At 40.6% G+C, this 27,409-nt stretch overlaps 1 pseudogene; it reads right to left on the reverse strand.

Annotated features, from left to right (window-relative positions):
• Positions 1–2,915: 2,915 nt before the first annotated feature.
• Positions 2,916–8,624, reverse strand: LOC148009363 (threonine synthase, chloroplastic-like; annotated as a pseudogene).
• Between the last annotated feature and the right edge of the window lie 18,785 nt (positions 8,625–27,409).

Raw genomic sequence — 27,409 nt, forward strand, 5'->3', positions numbered from 1 at the left:
CACTAGACTGCTGTCATTTCCGGATGCGATTAAGAGGATACTGCACTCTCCAGAGGTTTCTTAAAGGTCTTGCCATAGTTATGATAGAAGCTCACATGCACCATAGCTAAGGAGAAAATAAACTAGTCTTTTCTGAGATAAAAAGGAGGAACCTATCAAGTGTATGGTTGTGTGGTATCTGCAGAGCACATGGTGTAGCGAAATGATCCTGAACAGGGTTTTGACAAAGCAAATTACTATGCTCATCCTGAACAATATCACTCTGTGTTTCATGAAACTATTGCGCCTTATGCTTCTGAATATGCTTCTGTCATTGTGAACTGTATTTACTGGGAGACAAGATATCCTAGACTGCTCACCAATAAGCAACTTCAGAAACTATTAACTGCAGATGGAAGTGTGCATAGCCAACTTGCTGGCTTTGTAGACAATTCATGTGCTATTGGAGGGTTCATTGAATGTGTCAAATGCACAACCTCTTATGAAAAACCCTCATTTCATGGATCTGAAAGGGCCCAGTATACTGAAATCAGTGTATCTACCAATGGTGTAGGGTCAACTTAAGCTGGCTTAAATCATCATCCTCTCAGTGTTGGCCATTATCCTGGTTACAGTGCTGGGTACAGCAGTCCTACTTTACTTCCAGGATCTTACTTGAATGTCAATCTGGACTACGGGATTTCAACCTTCATCAATACTCCTAGCTCTTATAATGATTATGGATATGGTTCTGGATTAGGAAGTACACCATCTGGCTATCAATCGTACCTGTAGAAATGTATGCTAATATTGCAATCTTTACAAAGATCTCTTCACAAACAGGAAACTGAATATGATCAGATTTTTCTGAACATGAGCTTCATGTAACTCACTTGACAAGGAATATAGTGTACTTTGGCATCAACAATTCAATTTTCTTCTTGTTAGTCTCTTCCATTGCTGTACCTTGAACTCCGTGTTCTACAGCCTTTGCGTGAACTCTACGACACCGGATCGAATGCTGGATGCATTCGGAAAGAAGGATTCACACCTTAGCAGTTGGCCAAACAAACGACCACTAGATTGATTGTGTTTGTACAGTTCGGAGCACTATTTGTACTTCTTTGCTCAAGAAACTAAAGATGGAAAGATAATTAATGCTTCAAGTTGAAGGCGTGGAGGGAGAGGCAGCTTCAGTTACCCTCTATTGTCTGCATGACCCTAACCAAGGGGGTTGTTAGCCGCATCGGGTACATGGACCGAATATGTCGCGAGAGGTCTCTCCGTGGGTGCTGCTTGGAGCAGGAGGATGCTTGGGTGCCAGGGGGTGCTCTTGCCGTAAATCCCTTGCCTCCGGGTCCTACACAAGAGGCCGACATGACTCGGGATTGGATCTCAAGGCCCGCATACTAGTCTACGGGCAGAAACTTGGATTAGTAATCCCTGAGGATTGCTAGATTACCTTCAAGCGGATTATGGATTGCCTTCGGGCAGATTATATATGGATTAGCCTTCAGGCTAGATTATTATGATGTACTCCAAAGACTGATAAATAAGATCAATTGTTGAAAAGGAACTTGCTTGACATTGTTTTTCCATGTCAGTGCTTAAATTACGTGAAGGAACTCGTGATTAATTGGCTAATCAAGGAAGCTATTTTTACTTGTCAAATTAAATGTGATAGGTAATTAGATAACTAAAGAAAACCTGAGGAAAGTGCGATGGATGTGACCATGGGTCCGTCCAACGGAAGGGTGGTCCCAGTTGGCCGGGAACTATGCCTTAGAATCTAGGAAGCTAGAGTCCCGATTTGTGCTGTTTTCGGAGAACGGAATGGGACTATACCTTATGGGCAGAGAGGTCAAGCTTTGCATCCCTCTCATTTCAGTTATTTGCTTATGATTCTTGTTGCATTTACCGTAGCTTAGGATTAAGAAGTCAGATTAGAGAGGTGTAGGGTTTACTATTGTAAAATAGGGTAAAACAAACACAAATCGGGGTAAATGGGAAAAAAGAGTAGTTGGAATGATTAATGGAGGAAAGGGAGTGATTGGGGATAGCAAGACCTTGCTCAGGAAGGGGTTTAAGGGCCATGAGACCATAGAAGAGTTCATCTTTCACCCTAGCAATGAGAGAGAGAGAGAGAGTGGGAGAGGGAGAGAGTTTTCATTACTGATTCGGTTTGATCTTGCCATCGAGGAGTTTTTCACACGATTTAGGTATATGAGAACCTTCTTACTAGGTATTTGTTGTGATCTTGAAGTCGATGTGCTTGGTCATTGCATGTATCATCATATTCAACAAGGTCATTCTCAATGCGGCCGTCATCGTGCACAACTCGGCCCATCCGAGTGGCTTGGATTTGGGTTCAGTCCCAGAATCGCACCACTCGGCCCTCGGACCAGTCGGCCCACTTGGCCCACTCAACTCAGACACGTATTGCTCGCCCCGTTCAAGTCAACCATTCAGACAAAACTAATATTCGGCTCTTGGCATACTTGACTCGGCCCGTTTGAACAATGGAATTGATCCACTAATGTGACTTGGCCCTCGGACCACTCGGCCCTCAACCACATCTATTCGATTATCTGAGTTGCAAGTTCGACCCGTGTTCCTATTTGGTCCTCAGTCCCCATTTGAATCTGCCACTCAGCCCCTACAATTCGGACGAGTTGGGCCGAGTTAGAAATTTGCAAATTTTGTGGAAGTTTGCACAAGACCTAGCTAGATCTCAACGGCACCAACCTTTTTGAGCCATCCCGATGCCCATAACTTGATTTTGGTGCAAGGAATAGGCAAATTCAAAAGATGCGACTGCTTAGCAGCTTGAGTAGGTTGTCGAGAGAGTTATCACCTTGATGGCAGCTAGTGGAGGCATAGACCCCAAACGAACCTAAACCGAGTAAAAGAGAAGATCCCAAGACATAGATGGGAAATTAGAGCCGAGCGTAGGACTTAGCGAATAACAACAGAGACGTGGATCTACCCGACCTCCTTAAGCTTATCGACAGTTTGGTGGTGCACGAGAACACAACCATGTCAGAAGAAAGCTCAGACTGTAGGCAAAACAAGGAATTTGACTTAGGGGTTTTCCCAAAAGCGATCCAGTAGTTGGTGAGTAGCTACAATTCTCACGCTCGGTATGAGCACCGCGGTCTCCATGTTTATTCACTCTTTATGTTTGTGTTATACCACTTTAGAAGAAAAGAAAAACACCAATGCTACAAGGACAAAGATTTCAAGGATACTTTAGCAAGTAAAACAAAAGTCTCAAAAAAGTCACAAACTATTTGGTAGCTTCTTGAATCTTTTACATGTATTAATTAGAACCAATTGTATCTTGGAGATACTCCACAAAACCTTCATTGTGAGTCTTTGAGATTTAGGTTTCTTCAAAGAGATTTTCTCTACTTCGCCTTGCATAACATTAATAAGTTACATCTGAATAAAAGCATACAAATTGAGGACATATTGCATAGAACATCTACATGACCATCTTCCATACATATTCTGAATATTTAAGTAAGCTCCAAATGTGAGTAATAGTTTTGATACTCTCTATTGCATTCAATGACCACTAAAAAAGGGCATCAATCAAGGCCTTCATCATCACAATAATCTTCATTGTGGCCAAAACCTATTATTATATGAGACATATGAAAAAAATTGTGGGTACCTTAATGATCAACTTGACCTTACTACAATTCACACATCCCTCACAAGGCATGGCAATAGGAGATGATATCTAGTGTTTTATTCTAAAACAAAAGTGCCTACTACTTTCACTATTACTAGTACATAAGATTAGAGATCTGAAAAATTCCAACCCATAAAGCTTAATTCTTGTGTAGCATAAAGATAACTCCAAAGAAAAATGTGCCACTTGTCAAAATATGGAAGATGTTTTTAACCAAAAAAATAGTGAGGTTGCACATTGCACCTATCAAAATGAAATGTGCATGCGACCTTAGAGACAGTAGCACTTTGGGTTAGTTTGCTGCTAAAAAATGTACCTATGCCATAGTCCATTAGTGCCCATTTCATAGGTATCCTATAAGCTCCATTGTTGAGATTCAGCAATCACACTCACTAACAGCCTCTTTGTATGGAGCTTCAGGGCCAAGGACATGAAGGCTTACCTATCCCATATGCATAGTGGTGCCTTCTGCAGTTTCCTACTTTCCTATAAAGCATTGTACTTGCTTCCTTTTCTTAATGCAATGATAGTACTCTTTTCTTATCAGTAAAGTGTCAGTGTCATTGTCCACATACACAAGATTGTGTTTATGAGTTTAAGTCTCAATCTTGGAACCTAATTCACTTGTGTAACAAACAGTGTCTTTGTCTTCTACATCATGAGTTTACTCTTCTTCTTTCATCCACCATAACTAGCTGCCATGTCCTAGATCCCGCTTATTCGACATGGTAACAGAGCTCAGTTGGGCATGGCCCAACCTCATCTCTGCTCTTCCAGCTCTTCTTTATCTTTCCTATGCTCAGCTTGAGTTCATGACTTCACTCCCAGCTCAATTCTGACTCTACCTTCAATAAAGCTCCAATGGCTACCATAGCCTACAGGACCCTGCCTCCTTAGAGCTCTTAGATCTCTTGAACCAGGAATCTTAGATCTCTTGAACCAGGAAATATCTCCGAAGCTCTCTTTTGGAGGATCATTCTTGACTCCCTGCGCTCCTTTCTGGCACATCACAGAGGCACATTGGCAACCGATAGCCCTGGCATTGCGAATTTTCGTTCTCGCTGTCCAGATCTGCGCCAGTCCCGATTCGTACAGCTGTTCGTCTCCCATGCAGTGCAATCTGGTCCACGACCTTAGGGCTTTGGAATCCCATGTTATAAGCTCTCTATCCATAAAAAAAGTTTGGAAAATGATCAAGGCTACAGCCCACACAGACTGAAAAACTAGGCCCCTGTCCTAGAAACCCTAATTCCACCATAGCCAAAATCTCCCAAGCTCATTTTTCTCTCATTTTCTCACTCCTGCCACTAAACCAAGCTAAAGCCCACTCTGATCTACTGTCTTAGCACCAAATCAAGGAGAGGAAGGAGCTGAGAAGATTGAAGAAGGATCAATGACCCCGAGCAAGGAAGATTCAAGCTCAACATCAAGTTTCTACATAGTGTGTTTTCACACTACCATTACTTGTGTCTCTAGACACATTGTAATCTGCTCCTTCACCTGTAACATCTGAGAATCTTGGTATTGATTTACTATTGCTTCAACTATCCAACATGGGAAAAGACTCTCCAAATGCTTGGTTCAAGGGAGTCGGGTTTCACACCTGGCAAACCCGCATCAAGCTCATTCTGATAAAGAAGGGTATTTGGGCCATTACCAATGGCAAAGAGAAGAAACCTCGGGATGCGGACCTTGCAGTTACTTGGTAGAAGAATGATGACAAGGCACAAGCCATCATTAAGCTGGAATTGGATGACAGCTACATCCATCATGTGGATGCCTGTGACACGTCCCATGATACTTGGGACAAATTGGATGCCTTATTTGGTGCACAGTCAAAGTCGTCTAAGTATGGTCTATTGATTGAATTTTTTCGACTTGATATGAAGCCTCATACATCCCTGGCATCCCATCTGAACTACATGGAAAGCCTGTTTACTCATCTTGCAGGGATAAAGCTAAAAATGGATAAAGATGTTTGCATTGGTGTCTTGTTAAAAAGTGTGCCTCCTGCCTATGATAATGTATCAACCAATATGCCTGACCCTCAAGCCTCTCTGCTAGAGGAAGAAAAGAAACTTAAAAGCAAAGAAGAGCCTAGCACTTCAAAGGATGAACAAATGTTATATGTAAACAACAGATACAAAGGTAAAAAGGAACCACTCTTCTGTGACTTCTGCAAAAGGACTGCACACACTGAGAAGTTCTGTCATGCTAGGAAGAGGTCCCAAAAGGCCTATCTTGCAACTGTGAAAGAAGAAGAAGACCATGGACCAAAAGATGAAGATGAAGATGAAGACCACCAGGATCGGAAGGACAAGACTCATAAGTCCTTCTACTCTCATTACTCTGATAGATAGTTTTAAAAGCCTTGTATTTCCTTGCCCTAATGCTTCTTGCCATAAGCTTTGTAAACTCCTCATGTAACTTGTCACTACATTCCCTATACACTTTGTGAGGCCCCTGTTACAGCCTCTGGATGTCCATCATGTTTTGCTGCCCACACTTAGCCTTTTCTGCGACAACCTCTGGTGTCTACCATGTTTGTGGTGTGCCCACACTTTGCACGTGGTTCTCATTACAGCCTCTACACACTTTGTGCCTTTCTAGTTGTGATTGAGAAGGGGTGTTGAGATTCAGCAATCACACTCACTAACAGCCTCTTTGTATGGAGCTTCAAGGCCAAGGACATGCAGGCTTACCTATCCCATATGCACAATGGTGCCTATTGCAGTTTCCTACTTTCCTATAAAGAATTGTACTTGCTTCCTTTTCTTAATGCAATGATAATACTCTTTTCTTATCAGTAAAGTGTCAGTGTCATTGTCCACATACACAAGATTGTGTTTATGAGTCCAAATCTCAATCTTGGAACCTAATTCACTTGTGTAACAAACAATGTCTTTGTCTTCTACATCATGAGTTTACTCTTCTTCTTTCATCCACCATAACTAACTGCCATGTCCTAGATCCGGCTCATTCGACATCCATAGTAGTAGCTGACTTGGAACTGAAACCTATAAAGCTCAGAACATCAGAGATACAATCACGGTCTAACTCAGAAGGTCAACAAGTAGTAAAATATAATAAAGAAGTACAAAGCTTGTAATAGGAGACATAAGAACAAACTTATGGATATCATAATGATCGATTTGTCCTTATTACATAATGTCAGAGATATGTAAAATTCCATGATCAATCTGTCCTTATTACACAACGTCAGAGATATGCTAAATTCCAACCCATTGAGTGTTTTTTTTTTGCACCATAAAGATAAATCCGAAGCACCATGCTCTTATCAAAATGAGAGATGTGATTTACCATAGAAATAGTTGTTGCTCATTCCACTTGTCAACATGAAATGTGCAAATAACCTCAAAGATATTGACACTCTAGGTTAGATTCATTCTCACAAATGTGCCTATGAGAGAGACTTTAAATTAACCTTTATTTCAATTGGGAGGGTAGCATACTTTGACTACAACTCTAGTATCTTCTTCAATTAGTAAGCAATTTTGGAATGACTAAACATGAGACCATGATCTGCACTCATAACAATAGTATGATTGGTTGGGCCCAATTACATTCTTCTCTCGCAACTTCATCAAGGCACATAGTGCCATGCAAGTGTGTGGGAAAGTAAACACTTAAGTCCTATTAGCCAAAGCACAAGCATCCATTAGTTCTTCTTTATAACCTCTTACAATCTCGTCAAAATTTCAAAGCGCATAAACTACATGATCAATGGATACTAAATCACTAGTTTGAATAGCAGATACAAAAGTGGGGTTGGCCTTCATAGGTGTATAGTTATTCCACCTGGTCTTATAATATAGATGCACTAGATTGGCATTTGTTGTTGCAACTTGCGCACCAACTAGCTTGGGAATCTAATTAGTCAAGCCAAGTTATTTGCACATAACAAATCCCTAACAAAAAGCATAGATCTTCCCATGATTGCTTCGAGGTACAATAACCTAGTGAGGAATGTCCCACTCAAAATCTCTATGGCTATAGTTTTCTGGCCTTCCAAGTGAAGGTTTTATAAAGAATTAGCCAAGTATATGGGGATTTCTTCTATCACTTCTCAAATTAGATGCATGCACCTGTCAAAATTGGTGTCCAGGCTCAATAATAATACCCCATTGGCAATTTGTTGCACCAACTGGGCAATTAAGATTTTGTTTGCTAGCAAAAACACAATAGGAGGAATTCTAGTTGTAGCAAAATAAGTTGAAAGTGTTACAGATGTATCAATGGTTGATGCATAGTTGACATCAATGAGAGGCTTATTCATTTTCCTTCACCTCTTCTCTTGACTCAACAAGACTATCATGCCAAGATTCTTAAAGCTCCCCATGTGACTGATACCACACCACTTCACCCACAAGTCATTCAAATTCAACATCTCATTTTCAAATTGCTATGCATGGAACAAATTCGAATTCCCTTGGAAAGCATTTACAATATCATCATTGTCCATCTTAGGAAGTATACACACCTTTTCTTATTCCAAGCACTTGATCAAAAACGGCCAAGTAGTTTTACTAACATAGAAATCAAACAGAGTTCAAGTAATTCACATCATCTTCCTGAGGGCCTCCATATCATGCTCAAAATCAAGAAGTAAACCATTCTTGATTTTGTAAATGACATTGTCCAACAAATACCCCTTGTCCACAGGGTCATATGGGATGAAAGGAACTTACTTGGCAGAGAAGGTATTAGGTGGCTTGAACAAACCATGGTGGCATGCATTGTCATAGATGTTTTCAGTTGCCTTCTTTTTCCTAGAGGCCGAAGTGGAAGAGGCGAGTCTTCATGGGTAAGCAAATCTCACGAATAGTGCTCTGTTCAGACTCCACCTCCTTTTACTGCTTTAGCTTAAAAAATTTGTGAAAAAATACTTTTTGTTAACTCTTATTAATAGTTCAGCTAGAAAAGACATTCTGGAAGCTACATTAGATAGATATCTATGTTATTCAATATTCTCTTTGAGCTTTGCATGGCAAAAAAGTCTCATGCGAACAAAAGCATAATCCTTTAGTTGTGATTTACCATTGCACACCCTAGTAAAGCAAGTGAATGACCTTTGAATGGAGTTTGTAGTAGCTACAAGCTTGCATTGGAAATTTTTTTGAGCACTTTCAAAGGTATGATAAATGCAAGTACATCCTACACATGCATTGAAACATGAGCAAGGGAAATTTTTATTTTAGTGGCCCTAATACATGCAATTATTTCAAGAGTGTATCAACCATCGAATGCACCGATCAGAATGGGGAAAAAATAGGCCATCCCACTAACTCATTGTTGTGATAAAAGAAGCCTTTACACTAAAAACTTGTTGCATTTATAGCTATTGGCTTTGCTTTGCAAGTTTCACATCTCTCGAGTCCATCTTACATTCATTTTCTTCCTATTTCAAATCACTACATAGAATGGTACAACATCTAACAAAAGGCATAGGAATTGCCGAGCTAGAATCTCATAGATGTAAGAGAGGCACACAACAAATAACGTGATACATGTGTTGCAAAGATTCCTAGTACATTTCATGGTAAACTGTAGGTGTAGTCGCAATCAGCACCCCTCTTGATTAGGATGTTTCTTATCAATCATACTGACTGCCACTATCCTCGGACACAATATTAGTGAGTTTGGGAATCTCCCAATTCCCATTCCTTGAATACTAAAAAGATGGCACACGAATAACATACCCATAGGTTTCTAAAAACCATATGATGTGCCTACCATTGGAAAGTGCTTGAAAAATGGAATCTATTGAGCTATAGAGCGATCAATTTGGAGTTATAGTGTTCAAGTTATGACAAATCCAAAGATTTGACCACGTGTCCAAAACTTATGCGAAATTCTCATATTCCCCAACATGGTGTTCTCGATGAAAAAAAAATCTTACATGCGCAATTACTAGGCCAATTAGAAAAAAAAAATTAATTGAATATTTCTTACAAACATAAAAAAAGTAGTCACCATACTAAAGTGTTTTGGTCCTGCAAAAGGTTATGTGCAAGGACTATCAAGGTGGTTGTGTTGATTCTTCACATGTTGACATTTAGGGTGATGTGGATGTATTCTAATCTTGGGCCCTCTAGGTGAAATAGGTCCCACTCTAGCAATCGTAGAGGATCTAATTCCTTTTGTTTTATTTCTTTGGATTTTTTTAGTTTTATCTTTGGTGGCAAGTTAATGATGCAACACTATTCATAGTCTTTGGATTTTTGAAAATGAAGGTATTGTAACAAGCTAAACATATTTGATAGCAATAGCCTATGGTCATACTTTCCATGATAATATATATCTAAATTCACAATTTTTTTGGTTAATAAATAGCTACCCCCAAAGATAAGTAATCTTACTATGTATGATGTGAATTGAATGCTTCTAAGTAGGTGGTTGAAATAAAGAGAGCCATTGCTAGTCCCTTCCTCGAAACTAGGCAAATAGTGGCTTATCATATGGCTATTCATTCCCAAGTTCCTTGGATATAGTCATTATTTTTTCAATATTAATATCTAGAGATTGGTTAAGGACAGAAACTTAAGGAAGCGACTTCAGCTTCTAAAGAGTGAGTATAGAAAATGTAATGACTGAGGCACTAGTGTTATTCTTTGAATGTCGATAAAGAAACCCTTTGCTTGGATTTAGACACAAGATAGACTAGAATATTAAGAAATAAAGCTATTACAAGAATAGAAGGCCTATTTAAGCTCCTTTTCTAGTTTATCAAATTCTCATCCATTAAGTCACCTAGTTTGGAAAACATCAATTGGAGGATTTGTTTGCTCATCATTAGTCATCTAGTGGAGTGATTAATGTGACCACTGAAGTGAAGCTCAAGATAAAAAAAATCCATATTTCCTAGACTATTAGCACCAAGTATCTTATTTTTTATTCATAAGGAACACCATTGCCTTTATCTCCTCCTCAAATGATGGCCTATTAAGGTAGGCATGCACTCAAGAAAGTAATTGTGGGAGCTCTCGCTGGACTGCCAAGACCCCCAGACCGCTTATTGTTTTAAGTGTTCCAAGCAAGCTCTAATGGCTACCTCTCACCTAGCCGACGCACCTCCAAACCTATGAATGTAGTGAGCTTACCTCGATGCAGAAATGAGTTGGCTCCTCCCTCACACACACCGGTAGCTCCACGATCCTAGATGCTAGCTCAAGCATCCTCAAGGCTCCTCCTTCAAGCTCCATCCACCACAGGTGTGCATGAGAAAGAAAAGAGAAGAGAAGAGAAGAAGAGAAGGGGGAAACAAGTCATAGACACGCATGTTAGATGCGCAAAGTTGGGTGCGTCTATCATTGCGTCTATATGCGCGTGTAAAAGAGCATGTAAATAGACGCGAATTTTGCGTCTATATATCCACGCAGATAAACACAAATATAGATGCGAATATAGAGGTGATTTCAGATGCGTAATTATTAAACCACCTAAAATTGGACTTATTATAATTAAAAAAACAGAGTTAATAATTATTTTTGCATTGCTCTCTAATGAATGGAAACTCCTCCAGTTGACAAGCCTGATATAATTATACAATTAGTAGGAAGCATTGCATGTATCTTGTAATTTCTCTACTTGAAGAAGATAAAAAATACTTCCTTTTTATTATGGAAAATTTAATTTAGCTTTAAACTTGACTATTGATTCTTGAGTATGCACATGTGTGTATGATATTTTCCATAAAATTAAGAATACACATTGAATCATTAAGCAAATTAAGTATGTTAGAGTGAATGATCCATCTCATCTTCAATGAGATCAGCCCTTGCTAAACTATCTATTTCTAGGTCTATGTTACCAAGAGGTAACAAAACAAATAAGTCTATCCCACTATCAGATGTATTGCTATATTGCTCAATAACTTCATCATCACCAATCAGATTATTGTCCTCTTCCACGTTTCCTTGAACATTCTGGCGAGGTTCATCTTGTACTATATCACGCATATCATCCATTGTGGTTTCATCATGTACATCATCATTAATTGTTGGATTGCCATCTGCTATCTCTATGTTGGTAATGTTACCATATATTGGTTTTGAACGATTAGATATAGGGATGACATACCACCATTGGTTATTGTTTACCATTGGATGATACACAACCTGTATTTGAAAAACAAAAGAAAGAAACTTAAATACTTATTATATTGTGTATATGTATCACATGCATACATATAAAAAAATTAGCTTTTACATATATACCTGCTCGCATTGTTGAGGTAGTACTAATGTGTCATTCTTGTTTTGGTGAAATTTTGTAGAGTCAATGATTACAAAACCACTTGGATGACGTTTGATTGTGCAATGCTCACCATTTGTTACCACTTCTTTAAACCACTTCACATCCAGTATATATATAAATAATCGTCTGAAGTCAAGCTTCAGAATATCTTGAATCAAGCCACAATAACCTTCCATGGTACCATTGGCATCCTCGAAGTGAGCAAGGACACCACAATCTTGGGTATTTCTCTTTTCATCTATACGTTGAGTTCGAAGATGTTTACCCTCACACCAAATAGCATTGAATAATGTGGACTAGTAGTAAAAGATTAAGATTAAACATGTCAATTTATTATATAAAATATAACTAGAAATAAATTAATTGATAGTGTCTCACCTTTGATAAGCAGCATATTCCCACTCTTCTTGAGATATATTAATTCCCTCCTCTTTTTCCATTCTCTCCATTTTCTCATGTAACCAATCTATATCAATATGATGTGGGAGTGCATTTAGATGATCTGAAAATGAGACATTACGTCCATGTCTGGTGCGAAATGCTTGTCTTTCACTTTTTCTTCCTTGCTTCATTATATTGTGTCACCCATTTTCTCATTACATCACTATTGAGCACATAAAAACTATTTAACTTATGAAGTTCTTCTTTTGTTAGCACTTTACTCCTTCCTTTTCCTTGAGGTATTATAGAGATCATCCTCAAGTCTTCATCGTTTTTCCATAGTCGTAGTTGAGAGGGGTCCACTTTAGCAAGATATTTAGATATATAAACAAGGGATGATTGCACTAACCAACCCTCAACCATGCTTCCCTCAGGCCGTGCTTTTTGCCTCACAAAATCTTTCAAGGTTTTCATGAAGCACTCAAGAAAAAACATCTGCTTTGCATGAACTGCCCCACAAAGTGCGATCTCATCAATCAAATGTACGAGTAAATGTAATTGAGTAGTCAAAATGGAGTGAGGAGAAATTTCCTCCACCGAACAAACCACCTCAATAGACAATACTCAAGTATCTTGCAATGTGTTAGGATCAATTTCCTTCAAGCTCACGTATCTCTCAGGATGTATTTGATAATTGTTTATTTTTGTGTAGAAATTCAAAGAGATTCACTACATGATGTATGCAATATATAATGAAAAAATACAATGTATACACACCTCACAAGCTCTCTCATCTTGTAAATGATATCACGTACATCTTTGGATATACAATGGGATATGCTAGTAGGAAGTACAAACTGAATGTAAATAATATTCATAGATCAAATGATTAGTTGAGGAAAAGTTCATTATACCCCAAAGTTTACACATAGTTACTTCACTAATTACTATATTCATGGTTAGAGATACCCTTACTTGAATCATTTTGTGCCAATTGTGGGACTTCAAACCAGATAGTTGCTCCACACCTCTTTTCTTTTTCTTTATGAAGGCTCCCTTGAGACATCTCATACATCCTGTGCGTGTTGGAAAGCTACATATCTGTTCCTTCACTATTTTTTCCTCGTTCTTTGATACCATCCAAGGTGCATGGGGGGGTAGCTCAATTTTTCCTTTGGGTCCAATGCCTCGCCAGGCTCGTCTCATGCGACCAATGTTATGTAAATCCTCCCTTACATTGACTGAATCACGAGCCCCTATCAAGTGATCCCATAATGTAGATACAACATTTTTGAATATGTGCATGGGGTCCAATAGGTTATTGATCTCGAGTTCAGTCCAATACGAAAGACGAAAAAATATAGAGAACCTAACAAACAAATAATATATTATATAAACAATTCATCATGCTAAATACTTTAAAGTCAATCGAGAGAAATATACTTCTTACCGACTCATGCCGAGTGGAGAGTGGTTGTTGGCATTAATCCATCTCTCCTTCTAATCTCGAAAGGTTAGAGATTGTGGAGCCATTCAATTATTAGGGAGAACATATTTGGGATGGTCAATAGGAAGAAATTGATGATGATTGTCATAGATAACCTTCTTTAAACGTGCCAGCCTAGAGAAAACTAGAGAGGGACCACAAATAGGACATGAATGATATCCTGATGTGGTTAAACTTGAACAAATAAGTGAATTAATAACATGCAATTGATTCAAGTCTTGAATTTCAAATATAGAGTTATATACATGTACATGAACACTCTCCATATCCTAGAAAGTCATGCATGGTCCACAACAACATAGTCTTCAAAGTGAAATCTCTAGATGATGCAAATGTGCTTGTATCTTGTACCTCAATACCTTCCCATAACATTTCTAACTCTTCAATCAAAGGCTCTAAGTAAATGTCCATGTTTTTTACCTTGTGCTTTCCAAGAATCAGAAGGGACAACATTACATGTCCCTTTTTAATTGCCATGGATGGAGGAATATTATAGTTCACCAATACCACTGGCCATACACTGTATGATGTGCTTTTGATGCCAAATGGATTGATTCCATCCATACCTAATACAAATCTCAAATTTCTTGGCTCTTCTTTGAAAATGGGCTACAAATTGTCTATATGTTGCCATGCCGTTGTGTCTCCAAGGATCCTCCATTTTCCATCACTTAAACGATAACTAGCATGCCATGACATGAGATTTCCAATAGACTTCATCCATTAACTTCATCTCCACTTCGTATCTTGATTCACCACAAATAGGACACTCTCGTGCGAACTCATGAATCCCACGAAATAAGACACAATCATTGACACATGCATGGATCTTGACATAATACAGGCCTCCCAAAGATGTCAAGTAATGTCTTGCTTGCTCTCTCTTAGTTGGCAATTTGTTTCCTTTTAGAAGCATTTGTGATAATAACCTACATATATTTTTAAAAGTGAGTTAAAAAACCACCAACATATATTTGTGTCTGATTTCAAAATAGAACAATTAATATTATGATTCATAAGCCAAACTAAATTGATACCTACTTCAATAACGCATTCAAATTGACATTACTCCATCCACAAATTGTTTCCAAGTTAAGTATCTCGAGGGACGCATGAAGAACGGAGTACGTACAACCTTCATACAACGGAGTAGATGTAACGTGTCCACTAGAATCATCTAGGACACGTCTTCGTAGTCCATCGGGAAGAATGTCTAGAAAAACTCCGCCCGACACTCCCTTGGAATGTTACGGGTTTTGCAATCTAGGTCTTCCCGCGTCTACCACGTAGCGGAAGTATCCTGGCCGTTTCCCACTTAGGATCGACCGGAATTAGGGTTTCCCTGTTTGGTCATTAGCTAACAGCAACTAGCGTCAGACCCGAGCGAACTACTTTACGCAGGAACACCAGGTCCGAAGCGGATTCACGCTGCACTTGGTTCAAGGAGAATGGGAAACGAGAGGGATGCAAGGCTCAACCTCTCTGCCATAAAGCATAGTCCCATTCCGTTCCCCTAAAACAGCGTAAATCGGGTAGGATGTAACTCTAGGTCATCGTTCTCATTATTAGCTTTGATGATGATGATCATCCCGCTATTCGTCGAGTGATTTTGAGAAAAGTTCCCGGCTAACCGGGACCACCCATCCATAGGATGGACCCATGGTCCATCCTCCACACTTTCCTCGGTTTGTTTTAGTTATGTAATTACCTAACACATTAATTTGACATATAACAAACAGCTTCTTTGATTAGCCCTGTTAAGCACTGGTTCCTTCACGTAATCTTATCACGTGACATAGAAAAACAATATCAAACAACTTCTTTATTATCATATCATCATTTTATCTTTGAAATACAGAGGGTTCCGCCCGTAGGCTTGTTCATAATTCGCCCGAAGGCTATCAGTGATCCGCTAGGGATCACTATTCCAAGCTTCTGCCCGTCGACTAGTATGCGGGCCTCGAGATCCAATCCCGAGTCACGTTAGCCTCTTGTGCAGGACCCGGAAGGCAAGGAATTTACGGCCAGAGCCCCCCTTGGCACCCAAGCGTCCTCCTGCTCCAAGTAGAGCTCAACGGAAAGACCTCTCGCGGCGGGTTCGATCCACGTTCCCGGCGCGGTCAACAACCCCCTTGGTTAGGGTCAGGCAGGCAGTCGGGGGTAACTGAGCTGCCACTCCCTTCAGGCCTTCAACCTGAAGCATTTATATATCTTTCATCCTTTAGTTCCTTGAACAAACAATGCAAACAGTGCTTTCTAAACTGTTACAAGCACAATCAATTCCAGTGGTCGTTTAGTTGGCAAACTGTTAAGGAGTGAATCCTTCTCTTCGAATGCATCCAGCATTCAATCCGGAATCAGTTGCAACTTGGCAAGATTCCTATTGTCTTTGGGTTAGGTCATACCCTGTTAACCCAACTTAACCAATGCTTTAGGTTTTACTAATAGTAAATCCCGGCGGCCATGTCGCTTTAATTTATTGATTAATCATTTGCGTCCAAGCAAATACCTAACTTCCCTTAACTTGGCAAATTTTCCCTAATGAGGATGAAGTAACAGGATGACTACCCATCCCCCTTGCAAGTTAAACTTGCGCAAGAACCTGCCATCCTCATTCTAGGGAATGGCAAAACTTTCTTGTGATCAAACCACAAGGCTATGCGACGTTGCAACTTGTTGCACAAGTGTCGCCTCCATTCCAAGAGATCATTTCACCTATTGAATGGCGTTTTCTGGTCACGGAATTATCTTCAGACGAGATGCAGGGTTTAGGGTGTCTTTTTACCCAACCCATCCCTAATTTCACTAGATCGACAACGTTTAGTCCTAGGGTTCCAACTCAATTCGAGTTTCATCATTTTGAACGATTGGTCCTTAGGGTAAGAACCCTAGATTATTGTTTGCATGAGCATCCAATTGACTCAACGTTTCGGGAATGTGGTTAGGACCATTGGGCATGAAGGTTTCGATTTAGCGACAATTGGAAAACTTGGCCGAATCCTTAACGTGCTAATCCCTAGTTAGTGTTTGGGGTATCTATCGTATTGACTAAACCATGCCCATACGAATCCCTTGCGGCTAGGTGATTTGGGTAATTCACTATGCTTGTCTCGCGACAAGGATGAATCCTTCCCTAGGGATAATAACTAGATCTAAAGAAGAAAAATAGTTTCGACTATCACCATACATGTAAACATGCGACTCACTCTATCTTTCATTGGTAAAGTAAAAATACATGATAAGCTGGATACCAACTTTCTTAGGACCTACTAGGACTTACTTCAAATAATCATGTCTACTACCTTGTTATCTACACTTTAGAATCTCATGCTTTGTTTAAATCCTGCAAACTTTCCCAAATGCAACACTTGATGAATGAATTTTATGCACGATGAAAGTGCAACAGGCAACCCTTTCATAACTACAACGTAGTTAAATGAGATTATTGTAGAGTTAGTGTTGGTATATTCTTTCTTGCAAGCACATGCCACATGCCAATCCATAGATTCATTTTTGATACACCACCATTACTTTTCGGATAACCTCCTACGGGTGTTAACAACTTTTCCCCAAGAACCATTACAATAAAGATTTTTCCTAAATTACGACATATGCCTATTCTTTCCATGACTAGTCAAAAATACACTTAATAACTTCAGCCATATAATGATAGGCGGTAGGTGTTCTAGGCTCGCTAATTTGAAATGCATGATAAGGCAACATAATACTAAGGTCGTACGATGGATAGACAACTCACGTTCATCATATTGAAAATGTTAATAACTCCATTTCATGCCATGAGATAATTCTAGTAATCGATCAATTAGACAAATTTTCCTCAATTGCCTCTTAATTTGGCTTGGTAAATTTGAACATGCATAGGTGCTTTCTATTCTGTGAGAGTTATCATACCTAATGCATTACTTTTGCGTAGAATCAAAAATCATAAAAACCTGGGTCTGTGGGCTCGGGGAGATGTCCACTTGAATGCTAGGAGATGAACCTCCCGCAGGTGCGCCTTGCGTCTTCTTGGGAGCCATTGTAGACGTGAATACGGACTCCGCAGATTCCCTCTAGCCTTTACTCTTGCTCTTCGAGACGGCTAGGAGGTCGATACCTTCTCCTCGCGTAGGAATAGGAGTTTCCCGATCCCGGTTTTAAAACTGAGAAGCCCGCATAGGATCAAGGCCTATGGCCTTAACCTTAGAAGCTTCTTAAAGAAGCTTCTAAGAAGCTTCTGGGAGTCTGCAGCAATGTCGGGGGGGGGGGGGGGGGGGGGGGGGGGTCCCAATGATTGGGAAGAGAGTCGTGGTCAAGGCGAGGATGGGCGGCGAAATGATGGCGGTGGCTTGGCGGAATGTGGCGGCGGACTGTGGCGGCCTGGCGGACTGTGGCGGCCTGGCGGACTGTGGTCACTCTCCCTTCTCTCCCTTCGATCGTCCTTTCCCTCACGCCCAGGAGCTTTGGCTCCCTTCTTGTTTTGCGCCTTTGACCCTCTTCCCTTACAATTCGTGCCACAGGGAGGGTCACGTGTGGTGGGGAATGAAGGTGGGAAGCAGCGACAAGTTTCGTCCTCTCCCTCTGATCACACAGCACTGCAGCCTTCATAGCATGGTCCTTCTTCCCTTCGACAGCTTCCTCACGGCTCCCTCCCCATCGGCAGCCTTCACAACACTTAAATAAGTGAGGGGGAGGGTCCTCCCTTACGTCCCACGCGGCATCATGCATGCCTACATTCCCTTACGAGCTCCAGTCCGAAGCTAAGTCATAGCAGCTCCCCTCTCTCTCCTCCAGCACGATCGTTGGCTGGATTTGTTTTTATAACCATAAATCAAAAATTTCATTTTGATTTCTTTCCAAGAGGGGGTTCACACAAGCATAAGCGGTTTCCTTGACTTTGGTCTTGTTCATGCCAATGGAGAATGTACAATTTCATTATTCAATTATTCAATGCCGTCATTCCCTTGCATGAGTATCATACGGGTTGGAAATATTTACAACGGAAATATTACAGTAGATGACGCTACATATAGTGGGTCATCTGGCTTCATCGAGTGACCTTATCTCCGAACCGGTTGTGAAAATAGATCGTGTACCATTTTGTCCAAAATCTCATCCTCTACAACTTGATGGGGCATTTCATGAGGGCTACTATCATGGTCATCAGTCTCCACTCTTCGTGAAGACTCTACCTCCTCGCACCAACATTTTGCAGCCTCTCGATAGCGGGGAGGGAGCATCTGAGGATGTGGCACTACATTCTGCTCAACCTCAAAAGGGTAAACATAGACTAGCAATCTTAGTGTTAAAAACAATGAATATCGGTGATTTTTCTCAGTCCCATTCTCCTTACATACTGAGGTGTGACATTGCAACTTGATGTGCTAAAAAAATACACCCTCGACAATGATCACACATGCATTTAAATTTTCATCGTAGCCATGCATCTCGATTATGAAAACGTAATGTTTCATCCTCACTTGAGGATGTGCTCGTTGACTCATCAGCATGCACTGCACTAGGTGATGACAATGACATGATTAAACCTAATTCATGACAACATCAAATTTGTAATTAATATGTTTACATAAAAACTTCAAGGCGTATTAATTATTCTAAGATATTCAATTTTAAATACACAAAACTTATCATAAATACATAAAAACTTATGATAAAAACTTACTATCAAAACTTATCTTAAATACAAAAACTTATGATAAAAACGCAATAGTGCTAAATACGCGTCTATGTTTGCATCTATCTACACGTCTATTAGTGCGTTTACATAAAATTAGGCGTGCATATACACGAAAAATAGATGCAAACGTCAAAATTCAAAAGATACAAGGGATTTCTTTTCAAACTGCGAGTTTCCTACATTTTTTGCACGTCCTGGAGCTCGAGTTCAGCCAACATGCAGTCTAACTCCACTAGTCTCTTCATGACTCATCTCCTCATGACTCACCTCTTCTTTCACTTCAAAGAGACAAGAAGGGAAAGAAGACAGTTAAAGAGAAGAAAGCCAAGGAGAGGAAGAAAGAGAGAACAAAAGAGAGGAGAACAAGAGGAACAAGAGGCAAAGAGAGGAGACAACAAGTAGCAAGCATCAAGGGAGAACAACTCACCAAGGAGAGGAAGAAGGGGAAGGAAGCAGCGCCACCACCTGTCCACACCAAAGACCCAAGGTGAGTCCTCTCTCTCTCTCTCTTTCTGTATTATGATCTTTCTTTCTATGAAATTGAAGCTTTTGTATCACAAAAAAATAATGGCGGTTGTCGGTCTGAGAGTGGCCGACTTAGCGCGTCTGAGAGCGCGTGTAGTTTCCAGAGTAGACACAGATATAGACGCACAGATGTGTTTTTTGTTATCACGTCTTCAGGCGCGTCTCTAAGCGCTTCTATTCTGAATGATAGACGCGAGTATACACACGCCATGCTAAAAAAAAAGCTTTTGTTTTTTCATAGTGGTACCGCATCTCTGAGTGCATCTATTCTGCATACTAGACGTGAGAATACATGCGCTTTACTCAGAAAACAAAGGCTTTGACTTCGAGGAAGCGTCTGAGAGCGCATCTATTCTGCATCTCAGACGCGAATATACACGTGCCAGGTTTGATAAAAAAGACAAGCTTTTATTTTTCAAATTGTACAAACATGTTACATAATAGTACAATTTACACAATATTACAGTTTAGCAAATTTGTCTTATTCCTGTGTTTTTTTTGCACAGAGAGGTCAATGCTTTTTTTGGAGGTTTTCCTAGTAGGGAAGACTTCATGGGAAAGATGACTATACACCTTGGTGGCTCTCCCACAGTAGACGAGGTGTTTAGCATCATATCTGGAACGCCTCTAACGTCTTTGCCTAGCATTGCTTCCCAAACACCAAATGTCCAAATCCCAATTGCAGGTACTCCACGTGCAGTGCCTGTACATGCATCGGTTGAAGCACAAGCGTCAGCCGACACACATGCATTTACAGAAGCACGTGCATCCAGCGAGGCAGAGGGTAGTCGACAGAGAGGGAGGAGGGAGAGTCAAGGGGGAGGACAAGGCTTGTGTGGGGATTGCCTAGGAGGTGGCAAGCGATAACCCTCACCACAAGATCACATAGAGGAGCTTGTATGCTAGTACTATAGAGTTATAGATATTGATGGCATCTTCCATGATGATGAAGGAAGGGATGTAATAGCGTATATGAGGAGCGTCGTGCATGCGACGTATAAAGATTGTTTCATTTACTTCAAGAATCAAAAAAGCGGCTTGTGGCAGGAGGTGTTGAGGGCAGTCCATAGGAAGTACCCAAATCCTGAGGGTCAGCGATTCTCGAATGATTGCAGATGTATAAAAGTGAGGGATTTGCTTCAGAACAAAAGATCCCACCTCATGATATGTGCCATCGAGTCATTGCGGAGACAAGAGGAGGGGCGTGGAGCCTATAGCCAACCACCTATGTGCCACCGCATAGAGTGGAAGAAAGCCAAGAAGAAAGCAGCAGAGAAAGTGAAGAGTCGCCAGCACGCAGAGGTGCAAAGCATCCAAATGGAAACTATGGGATCATCGCATTACGGATTGGGCAGTAGAGAGTCGTGGGAGGCAGAGCTTGTAAGTATATTTTGATTTCTAGTTTTTTAAAATTTATATTTTTTTCAATTCTTTATATAATTTGTTCTAATACATTGTGTCTCATAATTGTTTTGCTGACTACTATCGTTGGTAGGATACCTACTCCTAGAGAGGTAGATTACCATTGAGGCCATAACTGCGCAGCCACATGGCTTCACTTCTATGAGGAGGGTCTCATCATTGAGGAGCAATATAGCCGGGCTATGAGGATTTGACAGCGAGAGGAGGTATGTTTTTCTTACTTTCCTATTAAAAGTATGGCTAATTATAACTTTTTCTTTGCAATTGTATAGAAGCAACCTTGATCTTTTGTGTGTGTAGGCCGACCTCGATGTGGAGCATAGCGAGGAGGGGGGATAGTGACGCTAGTAGCGATGGTGCTAGTGAAGATGTTTCTTCTTCAGATTTGTAGAGGAGCACCATGCCTCCTCTATGGCCTTGTTTCCTTGTTTTTCTATTATCCATCTTTGAGCCTACTGCTTATGGCCACGCTTTAGGTTGCAAGTACTTAAAATCTCCATGTAAATGTGTTTTATATATAATGAATACATGGATTTTTGTTTTCAATTCTCATGCCTTCACATCCATTATGTTTTTCCCAAATGCACAATTTGATGTATGGAAGGGGTTTAAAAAAACCAGAGAGCATGCTCTCTGGTTATTTTTTTCAATTATGTGCTTCATGTCTATTTGTGCGTCTAAATTGCAGAAAAATGCGTGTCTATACTCGCATCTAGAATGCAAAGTACACACGTCCATAGATGTGCTATATAATTCAAATTAATTAAAAAATTAAATATCTTTTTTAAAAAATGAGACTTTTGGTTTTGCAGTCGCGTCTATTGGCGCATGTAAAAGCGCGTCTATGTGTCCATCTAATCTTCCATGTAGACGCACTTGTAGATACACAAAAGAAATTAAATAAATAATAATTTTGGTTTTTGTGTGCACGTTTATTTATGCATGTATATGCGCGTCTAAAGCGCATCTATTGGTGTGTGTGGATTTCCTTATACATGCGACTATAGACGCGAAATGGTACACACACATTTAGACGGGCTTATAGATGCGCCCGTAAGATTTTCTCTCAATTCAAAAATCGCATCTAAGAGCACATCTAAGAGGCCTTTTTGTTGTAGTGGGAGTGGTGAAGAGCTTCACCCTCTTGATCCCTCACTCCCACGTGCTCACTCTGTCATGCTCTCAATCTCCCTCTCTCTATTTCACACACACACACACAAACAAGAGGAGAGAAAAAGACAAGGAGAGAGGCCTCTTGTTAGCCACACACCAAAGAATGAGCTTCCATTCACTTTTTGAACTTTATATACAAGCCCTAAAATCCCATCAGCACCCATCCCTTTTTACATGGCTGACCTTTGTGGCAATGTCATTTTTTTAATTGCCCTTTTCTTACCTCATGGCTTAAGCCTATACCCGTCTATTCTTTACAAATGGGACACGAGGGAGCTTGGCGCTCTTTTACAAGAGTTTTTAGAGACTTTTGAGGTGCTTCTATTTAAAATTGCATTTTTGCCTCAACTTAGCTTTTAGGGGCCGCCTCTACGCCTTTGCTCTTTTTTTGTTCTTTTCTACTTTTTGCTTCATATTTCTACCATCTGAACCTAAGGTTAACATTACCCCCCTTCGAGACTAGTGCCAGTCCCATGGCACTTTGAGGTCTTTGTTGTGGAAGGGTGGGGTTTGCGCCACTGGCTGGGGGGGTGATAGGGCCACATGTGGACTTTTTTGATTGGGAAGCTTTGGTAATGATTTTGATGGAGAATCCAAGTGTGTTGAGTGGACATTGAGGGCCTCCCAAGTTGGTGGTTTGCATCATCCTGTTGTACCTGGAAGGATAAAGTGCTCAACTTAAGGGGAGTGTCTACCTCACTGTGTCATGCTCTGTGCTCGTGCTGGTGGAACATGGAGTTGGGTCTAACCCTAGATAAGCCTGTGTGATGTCCCATGCTTGAGGACCCTATTGTGCAAAGGGAGGTGCAGTGTGTGTAGCTTAGGTTGATAGGTCTAACCATAGGTGAGTGTTATCTCCTTAGGTATGTCCTACACTTGGGGTGCCCTAAGCGTGAAGTGGGGAGGCAAAAAGGATTAGAGGGTTAGAACTAGAGTTGGACCACCGAGGCCATCGGATGTGCCTAGCTTAAGGACCCTTAGGTGCAGTGACTGCGATCTATGTGCCGTGACTTGCATTTGGACATGTCACAGGCTCCTTTCATTGTTGCTTTGTTTTTACAAAAACCTTGCTAATATATAGGTTTTGGGCAGTAGCTAATTGCTAGATCTTGTCATCAAAAGGTGGTGGTGAGGGGGATTTAATTGAGTGACTCCAAAATTTCCATCTCTACATGAAACCCTTAAGGTTCAACCAAACCTGGAGAGGGGTGGTGGAGAGGAATGGGTGGTTACAGCGGGTGAATTGGATATCACTCATATCCTCAAGAATAATGAGGCAGAAGGAGGGTAAAAGGATGACTCGCATCATTAGGCAGGTCATCACGTAGCTATCAATGGCGTTAGGGTAAAAAAAGAGTGGGGGAGACTACGTTTCGCTCGGGTAGAGTCCTGCCTAAGTAAGATTTTTAATAGCCTAAGATAGTTGCATGTGGTAATGAATGCGGGATCGGGATAGGAGGAGAAGTCAAGCAATAAAGCAAGTCATGGTGGCATCTAGGCTGTCGAAGATGAAAGTGAAGGCTTGGACTAAGGTGGCAGTATAGGGGTTATATATGATGGGGAAGTCGTAATGGCCATGGGTGTATGCATCAAAGTCTACTCCTACCCTACGAGGATATGTCATAAAGGTGGGGTCGTTTCTCTCAGACTGGAGGGTATTACAGAAAGCCATCCATGAGAGCACATTATCAACACAGATGCGTCTCTGCCAGAGTGGCTAGCACTCGTATCTGGGCACGCAGTGAAGCATTTCTAAAACCTTATTTTGCCAGTACTTCACATCCTGAGTGCCCCAAAGGGTGGGATTATTCTCTCTTTCTTCTAGCCATTGTTGGCTTAACTGTCTTCTGACGCCGATCATCTCCTCCACTATTCTAGGGGGAAGGACTCCTCGCAGGGCATTGGGGACGAGGAAGCTCAAGGTGAATGGTTGTTTCTCTTTTTCTGATCTCTCCCAGACTAGAAGTTCAGCATGGAAAATGGCCGGAAAGTCATTTGGGCATGGTGGAAGGGGTAGAGACAACTATGCCATACGGTTAGCCCTCAATCTTTATCTGGCTTCTTCCACCATTTGTCTTCTCTTCTTCCTCATGGTGGTTTTTCTTTCCACGGATGTGTATGTGGGCTGCCACTACTCTTTAGAATGGGGTGAAGGGGGTTGTGGAATCACTTATTCTTCGAATGTGCCCATGTCAAATTGTAGTTCAGCTTCAATTCCTGGAAAATCTTCTTGTTGTACCTCCTCTACAAACCCCAAAGTATCAATCTCCTAGGGGGTTAGGCTCACCAATAACACGTACCTATGTTGTTCATCAAAGCTCAACCCAATCGCAACAAGTTGGGGGGGCATGTGTAGCCCTGCTCGGAGAGCTCTGTGTGCTATGCTCAACTTCTTCTTTACCACCTCCAAGGACTCCCCTTCCTCCGCGTGAGTGGCATCCATCAATGTATTTAGGTAGACTTGTTGTTGAGTATTGAAACCAACTTGGACTGCCTCTGCCCTGCTTTCTGCTAGGACTTTCTCTTTTTCCACGAGAGCCAGGCGAAACACCAAGGTCTTCACTCTTTGTTCATTTTGTCCTGCCCACTCTTCAGCTCTCCTTTTCATTTCCTCCATACCTTGTCCTTGTCTTTGTACTAGGGCCATGAGTCTCTGCTCTTGGTCTTTCGATTACCTGCTCAATCTCTCCCGCTCCTCTCTTTCAAGACTTAGCTTTTCAGTCATGGTTTTCATTTCTATGTGATGTTGTTCCTCTTCTTGCTTCCTTCCTTCTTCCCTTGCAACAAACACTTTCATGCCCCATTTGATTTGACCTATTTTTGCTCCTGGATCCTCATGTTGCATGATTAGAAGCTTATACTCTCTTTGCATTTCCACTAGCTTTTGATTTTCATCTACAAGCTATTGCCACCACCTTTTCTCCTTTTCATCTTTGGCCTTTAGTTCCCATTTCAAATCAAGGATTTCCTTTTGTTTCTTAGCCATTTGCCTTGTCTTATCGAGTTGGAAGGTTTCCACTGACTCCTTTTCCACTTCCACACACACACACAGAGGAGAACGAGGAGAATAGAAGATGTGAGGAAGAAGAGAAGAGAAGGAGTGTGGAAGAAGAGAAGAGAGGAGGAGAAGAGAAGAAAAGGAGAAGTAGATAGGTGGAGAACAAGAGAATAGAAGAAGACCGCAAAAAGACCATTTTCGAGAGTGGAGAGTGTGGGAGCTACCAATACCATCGCGAACATGGTTGACACACTGTCAATCGCAACAACAGAAGAACATGTCTCTTTGGAGATTAATGTTCATTTAATACATGGTTAGGAGTACAAATAAAGAAATTTTAATATTAGATAAAGAAATTATATCTTAATTGTAATTCAACAAAAAAGAAATGTTAAATTTACATTAAAATATTCTTTTAGCATTTATAAATTATATAAATGTAAAGAAAGATAAAACTACATCTAGGATATTTTTTCATTTACAAATTATGTAAATATCAAGAATAAATTCTTTGGTATTTATAAGTCATATAAAAATAGAAAAATAGTTTTTCTTAGTATTTATAATTCATTTAAAATGGGTTAGGATAATTAAAGTAGGTGATCAAAGCCAACATATTGGAATGGGTTTTTAATTATTTATTTTGACAAATCCATCTAGTTTGCTAAGATCAACTTCATCATATTGTACTAATTTATCCATGTTATCCATTAATGTCCTCAATTTGGAGATAGCATGTGTAGGATTTGAAAGATGAATGTGGTAGATTGTAATGATCCCATACAAAACGTGAAGGTACAGGGATGCTAATAGATTCAAAATAAAGAAACCTTAGTGAAAAAGCAAGAAAAAAAAAGATTGGTTGACAGAGTGACACTACCAACCCCATCAAATTGAATGCTAGCTCTTTGAAATTATCATTGAATCTCTCTCATGTGCGATCATCGACCTCTTTGGAACCCTCATAAATATTGTGAAAGTACATTGTTGTCAATTGCCCCATGGCATGAGTTGTGAGGACGCCCCTTGAAGGTTGATGGCCTTTAGCTATATAAAGCCAAGGCTACCCTGAAGCTTAGGCAAATATTCTAAGTTTTCATTGCCCTTCCCCCTTCCTTGCCAATTGCTCAGGGAGAGGGAGAGGGAGAGGGAGAGGGAGAGGGAGAGGGAGAGGGAGAGAAGAAAGGGAGAAGTGGATAGGTGGAGAAGAGGAGAAGAGAAGAAGAAGAAGAAGAAGAAGAAGAAGAGAGGAAGAGGAGAAGAAGAAGAGAGAAAGAGAAAAGGTAGTGAAGAAGAAGTGGTGAAGAAGAGAAGAAGAAGAAGAAGAAGAGAGGAGGAGGAGAACAGGAAGAGAGAAAGAGAAAAGGTAGTGAAGAAGAAGTGTTAAAGAAGAGAAGACGAGAATGAGAAGAGGAGAGGAGAGGAGAGGAAGAAGAGAAGGGGAGGGGGAGAGAAAGAGGAGAAGAGAATAGCTGGAGAAGAAGAGAAGAGAGGAGGAGAACAAGGACATCAGAATACAAGAGAATATGGGAGGAGTAGAGAAGAAGAAAGGAAGGAATAGATCAAGAGAAGAGGAGGATAGAGAGGAAGAGGGTTAGGAAAGAAAGGGAGTGAGAAAAAGGAGAGCAAGAGGAGATCATATTCAGCCACTCCGGCCTACAAAGGTCTCGTCTACCCTCACGTAGATTACTCATGAATATATGTGTTCCACATGTGGGTTCAAAATAATGTATTTTAAAGATATTATTTTTA

This window comes from Lygodium microphyllum, unplaced genomic scaffold (assembly GCF_053477565.2).
Source record: "Lygodium microphyllum isolate KBCC unplaced genomic scaffold, Lygodium_microphyllum_v1.1.10 scaffold_31, whole genome shotgun sequence".
In the NCBI taxonomy this organism is placed as follows: domain Eukaryota; kingdom Viridiplantae; phylum Streptophyta; class Polypodiopsida; order Schizaeales; family Lygodiaceae; genus Lygodium; species Lygodium microphyllum.